We start from the raw sequence: 16,458 nt of genomic DNA on the forward strand, positions 1-16,458 counted from the left end.
TATGTTTAGTTGCTTAACAATAATTTTTTTTAAACCTTGTCAAATATTATGAAATGTAAGTTTTAGTCGGAATTTGTCAAATTACAGTCGGTGTGTGTGGGTGACAGACTTTTAGACCGCCATGTTGTCTCCTCCTGTCCTCCATTTTGTGGTTCTGTCTCTTGGTTCCTGCTCACCTGCCTCTATCGAAGTTTTACCAAACTTTCTGGGGCTTTTTTCAAAGTGTAAATTTTTTTTCTGTGGCTTACACATGATCTTTTAATTTACATTTAATTAAATTAACTATTATTTAATTTGACCTGTCAGGCTTTTCTTTTCATAGTGAGAGACCTTACCTGATGGATGATACCTGCTGTTTGCCTTCAAGTACCTTCCTTAAAGACTCCAAACTGCCTCCTACTGCAACAGGTTGAAAGCTTTCGGAACAAAACCCCTCACAGGGAGGACTGTGTCTTTTTTGACAAGGTGTCTATCTCCTAAAACAATGTCTCCACATAATCAGCAGCAACCGTGTGAGACTCTGCATGCAATGTTAGTTTTTACAGCTCAACGGTGTGAGCGACCGTGACCTGTAGCCCCATAATGGCCGCCAGGGGTCACAGAGGTTAATAGAGACTGATGTATGAGGCCCCAGAGTGACATCCCAAATGGGATGGCCCCTTAATCCTTATTAGGCCTCTGTGTTAGTGATCCTTACCTTTCAAAGCAAACAGCATGCTCCCTTTGCCGTGGGTCCCCAAACCTGCCCCCGGAATTACACTTCTGACCCCGGGGTCGTGGCCTTTGTTCAGAACCCTTCAGAGACTGACCTTAGGGGTCATGGCTGTAATAGAGAAGTTGTTGAGGCGCGTGCTGCTGAGGGGCCCCTCCGCAGACCACCACGTAGAGAGAGCCGGCCCGCCGCTCTGGTCACTAAGGTGTGTGTGTGTGCTCGCCAGAGTGTAAATATATAGAGATCTGTCATTTATAGGCTGTTTACACAACCGGGATTATTTGTGTGAGTTATTACAAGTCAGGCCAGTGTCACAAGCTTCTGAATAAGACTTGAACTACTGCATTTTAAACACCATACATTAACAACGCTGCTTACGGAGGTCTCATATCTTTACTGGCAGGTGGTTCTACTTATTTAACTGCATATTATTCATTGCTAACTAAAAGCTGCAAGATATATTTTTAAAATATTGCATTTTTGTGGGCAGAAATGTATTATAATTTGTAATTTCTTTAATTTCTTGTCTTTGTTTTAAGATGAATTTGTTCAAAAAGGTAGCTGTTGTCGGCTATCCTGCTCTTATTCATACGAAAACCTATTCATTCATCATTTCAATACAACTTGTGCTGATTTGTTTGTATTTATTTTTACACTATATTTACAATGTATAGTGTTTGCCCCTGAATATCAACATTTTTGTGACTCGTATTATTCTGAGGTATTTTGTGTTTTTCTTATTCCAGTGCTGTACAGCATTGAGGTGTGTTTGTGTGCGTGTGAATTTGTACGTGGCAGTGTGCACTTTCGGGATGATTCATAAGGATGTGAAGGTGCCGGAGGTCTGATAAGGCCACTGAGTCAACATCTCCATTGTTTCAGCTCATGAGTCCACTATAACTCACTTTGACTCGTTATCACGGTGCAACATGGGTTGTGTATTACTGACACATTTTCTGTAATAGGTCTATTTGATAGTGATTTGTATTGAATGCCTTTCTTTTCCGTTTTTTATTTATGATATTTGAATTAATGTGTGATACCGAATTGCTTTGCTGCAGCTTCTCTTCTTTACTGTGTCAGCTGATATATGCAAATTGTTCAAATGCGACTTGCATGCATGTCCAATATCAACAATGCAATGTGCCTTCAAACACAATAAATGTAGGGCCGGATACAGAGGGGTTTGAATGCAGAGGTGAAGCAGGTTGACGAAAGGTTTATGGTCAAGGTGTCATAAATGAGGTTGTAAATATTGGAGTTTCATCAATGGCACCATTGCGCAGGCCGCTTCTGCACGGGTGAGGCCGTGCAGAAGGCTGCAGTGTCAGAAGTTGGCAGATGAGCCAAAACCAGAGCTGTATCCTCAAGTGAACTCTCCACGACGTACGGTGCAACAAGCCCTGCCAAGTTTTTTGAATTCCTGCCACATGTTAAATGGTAAACAACTGACTAGCAGAAACAGGGTCTCCGATAGACGAGGAAAGCTGAGGGACTCTTCACACTGCAAATGAAACATGCATTTGTTTATAGTATTGTTAGATTGTTAGGCACACAGCTGTTGTGGCGTTTTTGTGCTCGCGGTGATTGCGATTGGTTGAAAAACGTGGCGAGATGTGACGTCATAGGGTTCAATCAGATAACCAAGCAGTGCTCGATCCTCTTTTCTTCATTAAGGGGGACAAACTAATTTATGCCTTGATAATGTGCTTTTATCAAAACCCTCCAGTCACTGATTCCTGTCTCTTATTTTCTAAGGCTCCAAGTTTCCATGTAGAGGTGTTGTATGTTTTTTGATATGCGGATGGTGCAGCAGAACACAGAGCACGGAGAACCTGAGTATTTATTTGAGACTGGAAAGCTAAGGAGGGTAAGGCAAGACAAGTGTACTCTCTCTCTCTCTCTGAGTCTCTCCTCGGAGGTTGAAACACACACACACACTCACACACACACACACACACACACACACACACACACACACAGGCGTAACGCCTTTATATTTCAGCATCCAAGAGTAAGGAGGTAGGAGAGACTGCAACTAAAAAAGCGGCCATATTAGTTGCTGTTCAGTCGCTCATGTTCGCTCCGTTCTTTCTTGTCCACAGTAAAAAATACATTAGAAACAATATCTAAGTGCACACAATGACCTTTTCCCACTCTTTACTTGTTTCCCTTTGCTGATTTCCCATTCAGATGTGTGTGAGCAATAAAGACAGATTGAAATCAAGCTAGCCTTGCTCCATGATGTGAGATCTGTTGTGTTTTTGGACAGTTTTTCCTTTTTCCCCTCTCTTTTGTGCAGCTGCTACTTTTGAGGAGAGAGGAGGGAAAAAAATTAGCTTGTGCTGCTGAGTTCTAGGTTTCTTTTGGGAAAGAAGACCGGAGGGGAGTGGAATGGCGTCCAAATGAGAGGAAGTTGGGGTTTTTTTTTAGCCATGAGGGAATCTGTTGAAAACAACCAGGGGGCATTACAGCATTTCAGCCACATAGAGGTTCCTTTTGCGGACAAAAGTCGGGCGGAAACCACGCGGGTTAGAATAACCTTCAGCATGCTGATGCAGAGGTTGGTAGGTGTGCGCGAGAGAGAGAAAGAGAGAGAGAGGTAGAAAGAGAGACAGCAGGGGTGGTATCTGGCACAAAAACACAAAAAAGATCCTCCTCATGCAGGCTTAAATTAACACTAGCTTTTCAGAGCGGGGCTGTTTATTACTGTAGGCTATAATGGTGCTACTGAAAGGATAAGAAAGGGTGGGATACAGAATAGGCTGGACACCGAAGGGGAGGCGTAAAGGAAGGAGGGTGCAGGACATGAGCAGACTCATCAGCAGAGTCCATTTTATCATTCGGTTCTGCCCCGACATTTCTCCTCTGCACGCAGAACTGCCAAGGTTGCTGCAATTCGCGGCAAGTCAATGGTGGCCTGGTACCGGCACATTGCGGGCACACTGCGGTAAAGATTGCAGGATTTCGCAGCACAGTCCACTGTTGCAATCATGGCAGAGCGGTCGCACCCAGGTGCGTATTTGGCTTTAACCATGTGACAACGCAGTCGATATCTTTTCAACTCATTAAGGTGTTTGTGGTCAAGAGAAAGAAGCAGTTATCGAGACAATATTCATCTGTTATCATGCTAGACGTTTTTTTTGGGGCCTCTTGAAGATTCCTGTGTCTCTTTGCTCCCCGACTTTTGTGACAAAGGACATGTAGGTCAAAGAAAAATGTCTGAGATAAAACTCCAAGCTGCAGCGGTTCGGAAATGAAAAAACATGATTCGTTAATGTTTTACATGAATCTCAAAGTTAGCTTTAATCATTCGTGAGGGTATGTTTTTCCTCCTCAAAAGTGTGCACCCCCCTTTCTCCTGCACCCCCAACCCCACCTCGTGCACACGCACGTCGTGCTGGTCCCAGTGATGAAACCGCGTCGTGCAAACTCACTCCCACACGTCCGTGTTTCATCATCAGCTGAGCCCCTTCTCCTCCACTCACAGATCTCCTTCCCTCCCTCTTTCTCCCCCTCCCCTCTCTGCTCTTGCTTCTTTTTCTATCCATCGCTCTCCTCCTCCTCTCTCCCTGGGTCCCGGCCACATGCGAGAGGGTAGACTAGGACGCTGCTGCTCTGAAAAAAAAGAGGGGAAAAACGCTCTGCTGCTATTTCTACAGACGGGCCCTCCCCTTGAGCTAGTCTGTGCCAGAAGAGGGAGGGATTTTTTACAACTCCCAGTCCCAGAATTTTAACCCTCTGCCTGCTCTCACTTGTGTCTGCAGGATCTGCTCCTCAATATCATGCAACAAGTGGCTTTGCCTTTCCTCAGCTTCAACATCGCTGCGCCATTTGCTAAGACGCTTTCCAGGACCTATATTTGCGTCACTTCGCAGAAATTGATCACCTGAATTTGGTCAGTGCTGGCCTCTTCTCGGTTGTTCTCGGTGAGGTTAAACTGAACTGGGCAGAATCTGTATTTTTTTTTGTGTGGCTTGTGCCCTAGCGTGATGCAGAGGCTTTTTGAACATGTTTCTTGATTGCCCCGCCATGCTTCCTTTTCGCCGTGAATCCTGCCTGGAGCGGAGGACGAAGACAGCAGCTTGTTTTTCAGTATGTTGTTTGAGCAATTGTTTGATTTCATGTTACCTGTGCGTCTATCTTAATGGAAACCGATGATTTCTCGTGTATTTCTCGTGTTCTCTTATCTCCTCTGCCCTCCACCTTCTTCACCCTTTCCATCTCCAAACCTCTCCCTCTTTTGGGTTTTCTGCCCCACCCTCTCTTCCTGACACTCTCTCTCTTTCTTTTTTTCTCTCTCTCCCTCTCGCGGGCAGTCTCCAGTGAAAGGGGAGCAGGAGGGCGGAGCGGCAACAGGGCTTTTTTCTGGGACAGGTGCCAATTTCAAACAAAAGACACAAAAAGCCAAAAAAGAGTGAGATAGTTCCCAATGATTGCGAGAAAGTGGCATGTTTTAAGAACTCATTTGTAGTAATTACATGTGTGCATGTGTAACTCTTCTCTTGCAGAACCTTTCTTTTTTATTGCATGACTGAGTAGTGGCAGAGATCTTGAATCCTCTCGCACCCCCACCCCCCTGCTCTCTTGCTCCCGTGAAGGCATTTGAGTTTCGAGCGGGGAAAAAGAAGGAGGGGTGGGTGGAGTTGGGAAGGGGCAGTGAGAGGCGGAGCCTTTGCCTCCTCTCCTCCCTGTCGAGTCTTCTTGCATTATTCATATGCCTGGGCCAGTGCTGCGATCTGACTGGCTGCCTGGCTTAGCATTCACCCGACATTCAGCGGCTCTGTTTGCTAACATTCCTCATTCAAAGCCTTGTTAACTGCCAGACGGGAGGAACACGCGACTCCATGGGAAACCCACATGGCCTTCTCATTGTGGCGGGCCCTGACAGTCTAGGACTAGGAGGTGGCAGACAGAGGAGCGAGGGGAGCCAGTTTGTAAATATTACAGAGCAGTTAGCTGAGGTTAGGTAGGTTACCGGCAGCTTAGAGATGGGGTTTGGGGTGAGGTGGCCAGATTGACAGGGTAAGACCCAGACAGAGGGGCAGACAGATGGGCAGACGGACAAATAGACAAGGCGTTGAGGCACAGAGGGAGGCTGGCACTTGCTGGGACACTGAATGGGTCTCTCGTTGGCGTGCCCGCCTACTCCTTGCAGGGAGTGCAGAGCTGTGTGACTGAATCCAAGCTCCTTCTCTGCCCTTCTCTACAGAGAGGATATGTGGACATACTCGGTGCAGCTACAGGAAGACCCAGCACAATGAGCGGTGGAGATTTCAGCACTTTACCCCGGATAGCTGATGGCTGTGGTGTGTGTATGCCAGCTGCCTCAAAGACTCAGTGGGTAAGTCAAAGACTATGTGTGGGTGGGGAGGTAAGTATGTGTGTGTCTGCATTTATACTGTGCGTGTGAAGCACAGACACATGCAGAGGTATTCTTCTGGCAGAACGATGAAACACGAAGACGACAAAACAAATGGCAGAGAGTGGCTTCGTTCGACCCAATCTCCACGGATGTGTGTTTAAACGTTGTGTCTTGGTGTTGTTACCTTCAGGGCTTCACGACTATCCAGAGAGAGCAGGCTTAACGATATGTAGGTGAACCAAAGGGGGAACTTGGCATGGGCTTTGAAATTCGGACAAAACTGAGCTAATCTGTCCTCTGGAGCGTCCCTACCTGCAGTTTTGATCGACAGGTCGGCCTTTTGTGTGAGACGGTTGTGGAGGGAGCAGAGAGGAACCAGTGCTGTAATGTTGGGCTGAGGGCCAGACAAGGCCTGCTACACAAGGCCGAGCCACACCACAACGCTCCCTCTCTCTCCCTCTCTTTTTCTCTCTCTGTGTCTCTCTCTCTCTATTTTTCTCTCCTTGTCATCTATCAAAAAAACTATAAACTGCAATTCTCATGTTGAGTATACTAATGAAAATCTAATTTTGGTTAATGTGTGCAAGGTCTAGAATTTGTAATAGAGGGTTAAACATTGGAAAAGAGGTCAATGGTGACACGTGGCCACACGTAGCTTTAATATGGCTCAACCAGGCCTGTTCGACATATCGATTATTAAACTTTACTCAACGATTTGTCTTAATTTCTTAGATTTTACTCAACGTGTGTAAACAAGAAACATTTAAATGTCGTTATATCAATTTAGTTTGATCATACGGTTTGAAGACTTACGATGTAAGATACCTACGCATCATTAGGCTTGTGTATTTCAACCGGAATAGCTCAGTATAATTCAAAAACTTGTATATTTATTAACATTAGCATCAATTATAACTGCTTCCTCCCTGAAGAAGAATTTCAGCTATAATTCTGACTCTATTATATCATATTTTCCACATAATTAAAAAACTCCACATGCCACACCCCTCATCAGTGCCATCCAGCAGTGCATCTTTTAATTATTCAATTTTTCCAAGGAGCTCTAATTGAAAATCTTGCCCATCTCCCCGCATTGCCTCTCAATATGGTTTCATGTTGAACACCTCAGCACATCAGATTCAACCATAACCGATAGGTAGGAGTGGAGGCAGCGTGAGTCATCACAGATAGCTGTGCTCATCCCACCTACGTCCTACAGGCCAAATCACCCGCCACCCTCACACCTCAGGGAACGGTGCTGGTTCTGCCATTGCTGTCGCCCCGTTAGGAGACCCTGACGTTGCTTTCTGTATTTGGCGTTTCCAAAAAAACTGGTCTCAGACACTCAAGCCAGGTACAATTATGAATTAACACATAACAATTTGGAAAAGGAACACAGCAGTGTTGAACACCGATCAGTTCACCAGGTGCAGCATTGAAAAAACAAATTGACCGGATCGTTTAAATTTTTCTTCACTTTATTTACGATTTATTTTCTTTCTTCGTATTTTCAGTCCAACACACACTGCAGAAATAAATGGTAATATTTGCATTGGGTTGTGCTGCTCTTCACAATCAACCTGCCATTGTGTAAACGGGAAGAAACACACTTTTTCTAACTCGGAACAATGATTCTGACGTTAACAACAATATTTTCCAGTCTTTTTCCTTCGACAGGGACATGTTTTAAAGTGTCCACTGCATATTTACATTGTCGAATTTGTCCGATGTGAATAACAATGAAAGTCATCGAGTATATTTGCTCAAAATATTTTCTGTCGGAGAAAAAATATTTATCCCGTTGACACCAGAAAAACAAAACTGGTTTGATCTTGGAATTAAAGGATAACATATTTTCTCACAAAACTGGCAGCAACAAGCAGTTTGTTGTGAGACTTTAAACAATACACACTGATTTCCTGTGTTTTAAAAGCTTTGACCTTTATGTTTTAAATAATAGATCACAGAGGAGTCTTACATACATTTTTTCTTCTTAAAGAAGAAAATTAAAAACAATTGGCACTAACACCGGCTCTGTGTCTGGTTTCTAAGCAAATTCTTACAACGTGTTAGAGAATATTAGAAAATCAAAACCTAAAGGAAATGTGTGTGAATTTCAAGACAATCCCACCACATCTTGAACCAGACACTTGCGTGCACACACACACACACACCCTTGCACACACACTTGCGCACACACACACAAACACCCAGACACATTTGATGCTATGTACCCCACAATGGACTCTGGCTCCGAAGATGAATGGGGTTCCCACGCCTCTCCAAGGAGTGCAGGGCACAGCCTCCTCCTCTGAGTTTTCTCACACGGACACACACACACACACACACACACACACTCTCACACTCACAATGAATGCACCACAGATGGCCACACAGTCTTACTCAAACACATACAGGTGCATTCAGTGTAATTCTGAGACACACACACTTGCAGTGAAAAGGTATAGAAGCACATGCAGACACACTATTATTGATTACTATTTATTACACAGCTATCTTTATTTTTCGCACTTCTTTTTGGCATAAAAAACTGCTTTTAATTTGTAAAATGTTGACATTTGTCAGCAAACAGGATAGGTTAGGAAATGAGGTATGAGACATATTAGCTGTGTCTTACTTTAAGCTACGTTTCAGTCAGAGCCTGGGGGGGGCTTGCTGTTTGTGTGTGTGTGTCTGTGTGTGACAGTCAAGGTTTTGTTAGGACTTAAATGAAGCAGAAACTAAAGTTTGTGGGATAATCTAACTTCATTTCTAAAGATCAGTAACACAAAGTACTTCTGTGTGTGTGTGAGTGTGTGTGTGCGGTCCACAAGTGAATATATTTAGGTGCTTGCATTCAAACTTCTTATTATTTTAAAGAAGGATGTATTTTAATATTTATTTCGTATCACAATACTTGCTTGTAATTATTTCCTTTTTTCTGACATAGAAAAAAAAAAGTATCGACAAAATACTTAACAATATGAATTATAATAAATATATTATAGATTAAATTTGATTTCTTTATTTGCACTTTAGAACAGAAGACAATTCCAGCTTTGATTGTTTGTGTGTGTGTGTGTGTGTGTTCACATTTGTGTGTCCATTAGAGAGAGAGGGGGAGGGTAAGAGAGCATGAGACACCTGTACTATTTATTTATATAATGTGTAACAATGCATAATATATTTTAATATTTTTTTACTAAAACATTTAAAAAAAATTAAAGATTTTATTCAATATGAAACAGAATGTACATGCATATGTTGACTTGCTAAATTACTTATCTTTATATTTTTATAATTTGGTATTTTTAAGTCTGTGTAAATGTATTATTTTGGTTATCTTAGAAACTAAAATCCAAAAGAAAATTGCAGAAAATTAAATTAGCTGTTGAGGCTAAAAAGGCTAGCTGATTTTCTAATTGTAATACCACACAAGAATGTCATTTCCACTGGTCATTTTCAGAACCATATGGTTATTTTGTGAGAGATGAATCTCAGCTTCTTTAACAGAGGCCAGTGAATGTTAATACAGTTCTCCAGTCTAAATTCAGCAATGATCCCTCTAACATATGTTACATCAGCCTTAATGATACACTCATGGAGCTGCTTGGCAGGTTTATGACCTGAGGTCTACACCTTGGTGTGTGTGTGTGTGTGTGTGTGTGTGTGTGTGTGTGTGTGTGTGTGTGTGTGTGTGTGTGTGTGTGTGTGTGTGTGTGTGTGTGTGTGTGTGTGTGTGTGTGTGTGTGTGTGTGTGTGTGTGTGTGTGTGTGTGTGTGTGTGTGTGTGTGTGTGTGTGTGTGTGTTTTCTCGTGTCTCTATTTTTCTCTTTTATTTGCAGGCTCTCAAGTTATTTGGGGATTACTATTATTTTCTGGTCAAACCTCAGTACCAAGTTTAGTTCTACTTTTTTCTAGATATCCTATATTTTTAAATCTAATTTAATTTCAGTATATATTTACCTTACACTTGAACCACACTGCTGACATCTCTCTCTTGCCCAGTCTCTATAAGGCCATTTGAACCACTCTTCTGTCGGTGACCTGCTGACACACAACACAATTTAAATCGTTTTCCGTTAGTTAATTGAACACAATCCGTGTCACCTAGTTCCAACATGCAGCAGCGACTTTGGGACCGAGTGACACGTCCCATCAAAGCATGTTGTGTGTCTTGTCGTCTGAATCAGTGAGTGTCTGCCACTCAAAGATAATCTCCTCTAAGGAAATTGGTTGGGAAAAAGGTGAAAGAAAAGTCGTCACCCTAAAGGTCAAATGAAGATTAGAGGGAAACAGGACACGAGGGCACACCGGCTGGCACCCGGAACTGCACAAAGGCCTTATTGTCACGGGAGCCCTTGGCTCTTCACGCTCTCCTTGTGCACTTGGGGAGATGTGACACCTGTTGGTGGTTCTGGTCAACTGCAGGCTGAATGGTGACAGGACGCCTTCACAGGTTGAGGGTGGTCCTCAACCCCTCGTTTCTACAGTTGTTTCCATTTGGGCTCACTAAAATAAAAACGTCATTCCAGGGCACACGAATGTCTAGAATATTTGTGGATGAGCCGACGCAGAAACAGTCCCAGGTGTGATTAAGGTCACAAGTTGCATCTTTTGTCATATTATCTTTATCTCCTGATGTTTCCAGTTACTTATTAAACACCCTACTTGTGTTTAAATGCGTGTCAGCAAATCAAAGTATGAATGTAACACTTATAATTTAAACATTTGCTCCATAGGAATTGTTAAATAGGGTCCATGCACAGAAACATATGTCAAAAACGTATTTAATCCCTTCTGGCAGTTTGTAGCCATGCATATAGTTTAATTTAATTTCCCCAGGTTTTGCGATATCTGCCTCAGTCTCAAAAAGAATATAATCTCGAAAATCCTTATAGGAATGATTATGAGGAACTTGGTGTATCTATAATTGTTTGGACCAGAATCATCTTTCTACTAAACTACATTATTATAAGCAGTTAATTATCTGAGCGCAATTTATTTGCCAGAAATGATAGAAAATGCACAATAAACAAAATTAATGATAAATTGACTGACAGCATTACTCATATTTTGCTTTCTATCTTTACATAGAACTTGTGATACTATTATTGTAAAATAAATTAGCATTTTTTTTCAATAATCTTTTATTGAAAATTGAATCCCACGCCACTAGCCACTTTTCATTCACCTTCATTGTGTTGTGCTGGAGGTAGATCTATATTTCAGAGCCTGGTAACACCAAACCAAAGCTAGAAGCCACTTAATGTAAATCATAAGATGTTTTATCCCAATTAGCCTGAAGTGACCCTTTTTTTAAAGGTGTCCTCCTGTATAAACCTGATACCTGGCAGCACACACATCAGCAGCACCAGGGAAGCAGCCAGATGCAGTCCGGTCGGCCGTGCACCTCACGGATCCCGGACATTAAGTAGCTTGTGTCAAGATTTGTGTGGCATTTATGGGATAACCGACCTGCAATAAAAAACAGCCACTAACTGGCTGGTGCGTGTGTGTGAGTAGTTAAGATGATGACTCACTTTTATAAGTTGAACCCCAACTCAGACCCCCTCATGTCGCTCCCTCCGGCTCTGGGGGAAACCGCAGCAGAGCACTAGGCCCCCCCCCCCGAACAACCTCAACCTGTCCCTTGCCCCTTCAACCAAACACACAAACACATATGAATTTTTGCTAATTTGAACACGATTTCCTGAGTCGTACACAAAGAGGCTACAGATTTATCTGATTGATTTAAATTTGATAGTCTTTCTTTTCTTCCAGTCAACTCTTGGTGAGTTTATTTAACTAATGGGTGTCACCTAAGCTACCAGGGCACAACACTGATTTGCCAACAGGATCCTCATAAATAATGACAGAAGACACCCTCTGTGTTCATGTGCATGCAAACACCTAGCTACACGTTGTAGGTTCACATGCACAGCAGAGCACTGTTGTTACATGATGCTCATGTGTAAAACAAGAGGTGAGAGTCTGACCCTTTGACACCAGCTCACTCCCCACTCATTTGTCTCCATCAGGTCTAGGAAACTGGAGAGGAGGCAAACTGTCAGACCGGAGGCTGCCGCCGCAGAGACGGGGTGACAAACAGGAGGGAGACAGGAAGTATTATTACTGCACTCACAGATTTGCATCTATTAAGGGATGATATCTCAGTATGTAGATGCACAGACGAATAGTTCACTGTGATCTGCTGTCACATCATTAAAATTAACAATTCATGTTAATCTTCATGTTAATATTAAAAATGGAATTAAAAATTGTATGTATATATTAATTATTAAATCTGTTTTAATTGTATTCATGCTTTATGAATGAATTATCTACGTAAAGTATGTATAATGCCGTAATGATATACTATAGACCAATCTGGATCTCATGGACTTGATGGTCAAATACATGTGTCAGGAGACAGAAGGTGTCAGTGTACTGTAATTGTACCCACATCATATATAATAAGACATTTATAGAGAAATCTGTGCACTTGATCTGTAGTTTTCTTTCCTGTGTGCCGATGGCGGCGTTGAGCTTCTGTTCCTCACAGGTTGACCATCGACAGTGTGACACGGCTGAAGAAGATAAACTTTCCTTGGGGTGAGGTAGTAGGTTGTATAGTTTTAGGGTCATTCCCGAGCTGTCAGATGACTATACAACTTACTGTCTTTCCTGAAGCGACTGTATTGGCATCGTGTTCGTCACTGTCACCAACGAAAATACGACCTTGCTTCATATGTGATTTTTTTCTCAGTACACTTTGGACAATAGCTGGGATATCCTTTCATAAAGTGTATTAATCAACACCCAATAAATCCCCTATTGATTTCCTTTATTGAGAAGATAATGTCGAAAAGAAGCTGATACATTAGAGGCAATAATCTTTAGATATTCAGAGAATTAAAGAAAGGGTACATCCATTGACAGTGAGTAAGGTTGCCACTTAACAGACCTAATGTTTATTGGTATCTATTTATAAAATGTCTGCATTTTTATCTTTTATTTTTTTTCTGTTACTAAAGTCTACATTAACTCTTGCTTCCTTTTTCCTTATTAAAATTGCAAATGCCTGAACAGCATTCCTCCATTAGATCATATTTGAAAACAGTTTTTTGTGTTTGAGCCTTTTGAGCCTGAACGTTATAATCAAAAATCAGGGGACTTCTGTTCAGCTCTCCCCTACCCGACCTCCCCCACCTGGATGACTTGCGGTGTTCGTACAGGGTGAGGTAGTAGGTTGTGTGGTTTCAGGGTTGTGATTTTACCCCATCGGGAGCTAACTGTACAACCTACTGCCTTCCCTGGAGGGCAGCAATACATCACGAGCGCACACACACGTCCAACGTTACCTTCCTGCTGTGAAGAAAACTTCTCCTGACTCCTGTTTAAAAAAGCTCAACAAAGAACCCAAAGCTTTCATGAAACGGGTGGGTGGGGCTGAATCAAGATGTTTACTACGGATTTGTAACTGGTACAAAATATTAAAATTGTAAATGTTTAGAATATTTTTAATATTCTAAATGTTTTAACTTTGTCATTTTTTTTATCAATAAAGACTGGATACGAAATAACAAAACAACCAATGACTGGAGTCTGATCTTTTCCGTGTTCAGATGTACAGACGTAAACAGTAGTTTCATGCTCAAGTATTTTCTTTGAAATGTTGCCTTATTCTGTAATCCCTTTTAAAGGAGCTCACTATATGTTGAAATAATAATCTTAAAAGCCTCTAGGGCTCAGGAACATGTAATCGTGTATTCCTCAGTGTGCAGCATCGGTCTTTGTACTTTCAAACAGAGACAATTATTCGGGATTTTTCCAGAAAACTGTAGCAAACTAGTAGGAAATTCAAAGTAAACAACAAAATAAAGGAGCCGTGCTGTTTTATTGTTTTATTTGGTGTAATTTTCAATCCACACTTCAGAGCAGAGACACTGTTTGATCGGGAACTTCACCAAAGATGGTAGCTGCTTCTTAGCAGAGCTGCACAGAACAGAAAGGGGCATAATTAAGGAAACATCAGTGAGTGTGTTTCTCTTAGAGATGCAACACGAGATAAGGATCAAAGAAATCCTTAATTATCATCCTCCCACTTGTCTGCATACAAAAACACTGAGCACTTCAGAAGTACTTCATCTTGCTGTACTGTCGAAGTTATACCCCAGAAAGTACCTTGTCTTAAACTAGAGACAAACTGATAGAGTGTAGTGTGTCCACACGCAGCAGATGGCGCCAGATGATACATGTTGAGTTGATGGGTGTTTTACTTGGACAGTTGCTTAGATCTATTTTACAGCAGACTGCACAGAGAAGGTCTGTCCTGGTTACCATCCGGCAGTGAGGAGGGATACATTTGTACATTGCAGACTAAAAGAACGTTGACACACAGTTTGCAGTAGTTGGGAAAATCATTTTGCTTTAGGTGACGGGCATGTTCACAGAGTTTCACAATTTGATATCTTCTTAATATAGAACACACAAAAATCCAGGAAATGTTTCATTTTCAACTGTGGCTGGTGACGGAAGCTGTCACTTTAAGAACCAAAATGTTCCGTTAGACTCAAATACGTTTGAGTCTAACGGCTCAAACGCTGAACATGATGGACACAGCACCAGGGTCGAAGTTCCTCCTCCTCGCTGCTCTGCAGGGCAACAGCCAGAGGTGAAACCATCTCAAAGATGGAGGAGGGATATTGAAATTAATTAATGAAAAGAGTTTACTAAGAACCCCCGAGGGTGCTGCTGCCTCAGGGTCGAGAGAAAAAAATCACAATGTGATTTCCATACACACTTGATATTGTGAGTGCAGAAGTGTATTAACACCAGTAACACTAGTATATACAACCTTAAGTACCCGAATAGTACTACGAACCATCCAAACATTGAGTGTGAAATGCTGGACGCCATCTTGGCTGTGGAGCACAAGGGGAGGGATGACCAGTGCCTTTTCAAACTCGTGAAAATGGCAGCCGAGGAAAGAGGACACATCGTCTGTGCCGATGGCGGCTTCCTCTCCGTGTTGCGTGAGACGCGGCACAGTCAAAAAAAATTAACCCAAGCGACTCAAGCTGCAGTTTGATATTTTGGTGGGTGAGAGTAGCGGTCACATGTTGCAGTCATCATTTCTGCTCAACAGCCGCGTTTGATTCAGGACACTACCCTGTTGAAATCCACATGCTGCACCAGCGAGCTGCTCGCTGTGCACAAAGTCATGTACGTGTTCTGACTGTGGCTTCAGATAAATAAATGGAGAAAGCCCATGAGAAGTTGTGTGTCAGTGTTGTGGCCGACTAGGACGGTGTTTACTGTAGTTTATGTTACGCAGAGCATTAAATGTCATCACAAAGTTTATCATTACCACCAAAAAATGCTGTATCCCTTTAGTAATAGCTCAAGACATTGAAAGGTATGTTGCTATGAAAGTGTCTCTTCTTCATCACAACATGTTGGTGAAAGTTGCAAGAAAGAGCTACTTCTCACATCTTAGGCCTGTAGAAGATAATTAGCATAATCACGGTTTTCATTCTAGATCGAGATTATCAATAACCAGCTGAACCGCTAATCTGTCTGGAAGAAAGGTCTCTCACCATTTATAACCAGTTGTCTTCTGCAGTAGAGTATGGGGCACCTCAAGGATCAATTTAGGGACCAATCTCTTTTAACTTTCTTCTTTTAGTTGACAATGTTCATAGACAATTTGTATTCTTCCACTGTTTCATTGATGAAACTCACCAATCAAAGAGTCTAGAGTTCTGCACTGGAGCGTCGTTTGATGTAATAAACTGAAAATCTCTTCTTCTTTGAACTCAACCAGAACCGGGGTTATTGTTACTGAAACACTTAAATGATGCCATCTGCTGGCCGCCCATTTGAATACCTTCAGCTGTCGGAAATATTGGCATCTTGTGTGACAGTAACTGAAGTAAATTACGGTAAATTTCAAAACATGTATATAAATTTGTTTTTACAATCAACTAAGAATTATTGATTAAAATAATCCATGTGTAGCTTTAGGTTTAAGGGTTAAACCTAAATTGTAAAACTGTAGACTGATCACTAACAGCACAGAACTCTGTGGCCAGGATCTTAACCAGAGTAAACAGATTTTAACTTATCACCCCAGTTTTACATGCTGGGACTCCTCAGTATATCTTAGTTGTTTTTTTACCTTTGACCCTGAGGGTCCTCTGACAGGGGCCCCATATCTGCTCCAGGCTCCGACTGAGTGGAACAGAGCTTTTTGAGTAACAACCCCAAGGCACTGAAAACCCAGAAAGCAAGTGGAGTCAGTGGCTTTTTTTTATACTTCATCAAATTGTTCCAGTTTTATGCATTATGAAGTGAAGTATAGAAAAACAAGTGAGGTG

General features: G+C 42.1%; 1 long non-coding RNA gene across 1 annotated transcript in view; it reads left to right on the forward strand.

Moving 5' to 3' along the window:
• The window catches only part of LOC133948991 (uncharacterized), a 29,633-nt gene extending 15,963 nt beyond the window's left edge, over positions 1 to 13,670 (forward strand). The window contains exons 3-4 of the long non-coding RNA XR_009920112.1: positions 5,925 to 6,056; positions 12,118 to 13,670. This is a non-coding gene — a long non-coding RNA (uncharacterized LOC133948991). The remainder of the gene's footprint in view (positions 1 to 5,924; positions 6,057 to 12,117) is intronic.
• The last annotated feature ends 2,788 nt before the right edge of the window (positions 13,671 to 16,458 follow it).

This window comes from Platichthys flesus, chromosome 23, assembly GCF_949316205.1.
Source record: "Platichthys flesus chromosome 23, fPlaFle2.1, whole genome shotgun sequence".
NCBI lineage: Eukaryota > Metazoa > Chordata > Actinopteri > Pleuronectiformes > Pleuronectidae > Platichthys > Platichthys flesus.